This window comes from Vombatus ursinus, unplaced genomic scaffold (genome assembly GCF_900497805.2).
Source record: "Vombatus ursinus unplaced genomic scaffold, bare-nosed wombat genome assembly UNPS02000577.1, whole genome shotgun sequence".
In the NCBI taxonomy this organism is placed as follows: domain Eukaryota; kingdom Metazoa; phylum Chordata; class Mammalia; order Diprotodontia; family Vombatidae; genus Vombatus; species Vombatus ursinus.
The window spans coordinates 24,845,536-24,849,939 of NW_020940355.1; positions in this window are offsets into that span (position 1 = coordinate 24,845,536).

Below are 4,404 nucleotides of genomic sequence, written 5' to 3' on the forward strand. Positions count from 1 at the left end.
AAGAAAGAAAGAAAGAAAGAAAGAAAGAAAGAAAGAAAGAAAGAAAGGAAAGAAAGAAGGAAGGAAGGAAGGAAGGAAGGAAGGAAGGAAGAAGAAAGTGAAAAATAGTGTGCTTCAGTCTATATTCAGACATCAGTTCTTTCTCTGGAGGCAGATAGCATTTTTCATCATGAGTCCTTTGAGATTATCTTGGTTCATTGTATTGCTGAGAATAGCTAAGTCATTCACAATTCTTCGTCGTACGATATTGCTATTGTTGTGTACAATGTTCTGGTTCTGCTCACTTCACTTTATATCAGTTCATGTAAGTCTTTCCAGGTTTTTCTGAAATCGTCCTGCTTGTCAATTCTTATAGCACAGTAATATTCCATTATAATCATATACTACAACTTGTTCAGCCATTCTCCAATTGATGGGCATCCCCTCAATTTCCAATTCTCTGCCACTACCAAAAGAGCTGCTATAAATATTTTTATATAGATTCCCCCCCTTCCCTGCCTTTTTAAATCTCTTTGAGATACAGACCTAGCAGTGGTATTACTGGATCAAAGAGTATGCACAGTTTGAGAGCCCTTTGGGAATAGTTCTAAATTGCTCTCTAGAGAGCTCTGATGGTCTTAGAGATACCTGGGTAGAACTGTATGAATTGATGCAGAGTGAAGTGAGCAGAACCAGGTATAGTTCCAAATTGTTCTCCAGAGTGATTGGATCAGTTCACAACTCCACCAACAGTGCATTAGTGTCCCAGTTTTCCTACATCCTTTCCCACAACATTTATCATTTTCCTTTTTTGTCATATTAGCCAATATGATAAGTATGAGGTGGTACCTCAGAGTTATTTCAATTTGTATTTCTCTATTCAATAGTAATTTAAAGCATTTTTTCATGTGACTACAGATAGCTTTGATTTCTTTGTCTGAAAACTGCCTGTTCATATCTTTTAACCATTTATCAATTGGGGAATAACTTGTATTCTTATAAATTTGACTCAGTTCTGTATATATTTGAGAAATGAGGCCTTTATCAGATATACTTGCTATAAAAATATTTTCCCAGTTTTCTGCTTTCTACCACTTTATTTTTTAAATTAATTTTTTTCAGTCAAGCATTTATTCTCTGTCCCTCTCACATCCTACCATCATCACTAATGAAAAAGAGAAAAACAAAACCCTTGAGATAAATATGCATGGTCAAGCACAACAAATTCCCACATTGGCAATGTCCCAAAAATATATGTATTCATTCTGCACCTTGTATTCATCACCTCCCTGTCAGGAGATGGGTAGAATTCTTCAGTGTCAGCCCTCTAGAATTGTGGTTGGTTATTGTATTGATTAAGATTAATTAAATTAATTAAAATTAAAGATTAAACCTTTCAAAGTTGTTTGTTATTTGTTAGGTGTTGTTAGTGTATAAATTGTTCTCCTGGTCCTGCTCACTTCACTCTGCATCAGTTCATACAGTTCTGCCCAGTTATCTCTAAAGCCATCAGAGCTCTCTATAGATACCTTGAATGTTGCCCAGGATGCAGTGAGGGACTAGGGGAAGATAAGGGCCTGAGCAGATGTTTGAGCCACCCACCTCATTGTTGGGCAGCTAATGCTGAATAGCAGTGATGGTGACAGATTGGAAGCAACAGTAGGAAGTGTCCCCTCAGGTGCATAATAGGTAGGTCATTTCAGTGTTGGGATAAGGGATAAACTTGGGTGAAAATGCAATAATACTATCAACCAGAAAGTTTGAATTGGTTAGTCCCTAAGACCTCTTGCACCAGTAACATTCAGATTGTATGATTCTATGACTAGAAGAGAATTGTTGTGCTCACATTCAAGTTTCCACCTGTCAAAAAGAAAAAGCCAAAATTCTGTTGGGTCCTGCCACCTTCAAACCAATGAACTATTGCAACTCACAAAGACCCCTACAGTGAGTTGGGTTTACATGTATTTGAGTGACTGAACAGTTCTGAGGATTGCCCTCAAATTTATGAAATCATTAAACCAGCATTATTTCCTTTATATTTCCCATGCTCCACAGTGTTAAGAAACTACTGGAAGAGCCATTGGAATGAAGATATATTTTACCAGTGCTTGGGAGTGGAGGGTCAAATTTTCAATTTCTTTCAAGTTTCTGCCTTGCTTTGAGATTCTCTGACTGTGGGTAAACTTACATTAATGAATATGTCTGGTGGATTGTTACATTCATATAACTTGGACTGTTTTAGAAACAGTGACTATAGCAGCAACTTCCATAACGCCCATGCCAATTTCATTCTATTTATTTGTCTGATATTGGTATAGCGACTTTCCAGTTTACAAAGTACATTTCCATCCAGTCTCTTATCTGATCTCCCACAAAGAGCCTATGACGTGTACAGAATAGGCATCATTGTCCTCATTTTATAGAGAAGGAAGCAGGAGGAGTTTCACAGAAGTTAAAATATTTGCTCAGGGTCACACAACTATTGCTCTTTTCAAGACTAAACTAGGGTCAAAGGGAGGAGAAAAGTAAGGCTGGAACTAAGACTAACTACAAAACCCAGAGAAAGTTAGGCAGAAGGCAGTGGGTCTGAGGTGACCACTTTGGCCAGTCAAATACTAGAATGTGGCTACTGGTTCTGCTAAAGTTTAGAGCGGATAGATAATTAAGTGAAGGTCATTTAAGGATGATTATGTACTAACATAAAGGCCTTCTGCACCTCAGGTTACAAAGAAATATTCATTCTATAGGAAAAAACCACACCAAAACCCTCCATACTGAGGGGTGGCTAATATGACCTAGTTGTAGTTGGTAAGTAGCCAAAGGAGACTTCATTGCAGCCTTTTACATCTATTGGTCAGATTGGCATTCTAGGTTCTGGCTGATTGAATTCTCTCATGTTGAGGTTTACACCTAGGATTCATATACTTCTTGCTCAGGAGGTCAACCATTGGGCAGAAAATACAGAGTGAAGGGCTTTCTGGGAATGGAGTGACATCACTCCATACTGTGACATCACTAGGTGGTGAATGGTAAGGGACGAAATTTATTGACTAAATCAAGGGATAGAGTCAGAGATGGAATGTTATTATTCATTATGTCCTAGCCTATTTGGGGCCATTTAATTAAATTTCACAATTTAGCTTAGGGAAAATTTATTAATGCCTTGTACACACAAGATAAAAGTATTGAGTGAATAAATGAATAGATGAATAAATCTCTCCCTTGTGAAATTTTAATTCAATATGCATTTGTTGAGCCTACTATGTGGCCAACACTATGCTTGTTGCTATGGAGGAAGTTAGCATCAGTATATGGCATCATCCTTGTCCCCTAGGATAAGAGTCCCCACTGGGGAAAGATAATGCATATACATGAAACTATGAGGACCATATGGATAAGCACCTAGACTATCTTACAGTTGTAGTAATTGCAATTTACAGAGCACTTTCACAGATGATATTGTACTGAATCCTCACAAATAACTCTTTGAGATGGGTTGGGCAGGCATGATTCTCCTCACTTTCCCAGTGAGAAAATGCCGCTTGTCAAAGTTTTAGTGACTTGCCCAAGGTGATTCACACAGGTAGTAAATAATAATGTCAGGATTTGAATCCAGGTTTTCTGACACCAAATCCAGCCCTCTTTCCATTATATTAATTAATCAATAAGTATATATTGAGCCACTACTATGTGCCAGGAATGGGCTAGGTTGCTGAGGATACGAAGAATGAAACAATACCTACTTTCAGGGAGTTTATATTCTATAGGTCCCAAGGGCTTTCTGGAATACCTAAAGAGATAGATTCCCATGAACTAACACATCTATACTTTCTACTTTCTGCAGCTTTAAAAATTACAGCACCTTGGGGTGTCCCCACTGCACCAGGTCCCTCCTACGCGTTGATAGCATCTACTTCCCTGAAATGATGTGATCATTCTCCCAGATCCACCACCACGGAGAGAGAGATACCTTGCTTGTTTCAAAAAGTTACTTCCTTAATGTACATCTGCAGGGCTCTTCTTCCTCTCCCTCCCCTTGTTTCCTTTATGTAGCCTACATTTAAACCTTTTTCAAGCACATTGACAAAGTTGAGAAATTCCCCCCCTCCCCCAGCCCCCTTTTTAACTGTGGCGTGATTCAGCATCCTTCTGATCTTTTTTTTTTTTATTCTGGATCTGGAGTTTTTCTTGACCTTTTTTAGGGTCCTATCTTGATGGGCCTGTTCTGCATGACTTACTGTGACACAGGAAGTGGCCTGCATGATTAATGCAGTGGGGTTTCAGGCCCTTGTTCTTTCAAGAGGGCATTTGTGATTAATGGGGCCCTTTGCTGTCATTTATTCACTCTGGTCTCAGCTTTGCCCTGTCTGCCCTGTCCATCTAGGACAGGCTCCTCACAGAAAGTCTTTAGCCAAGTTCCTGTTG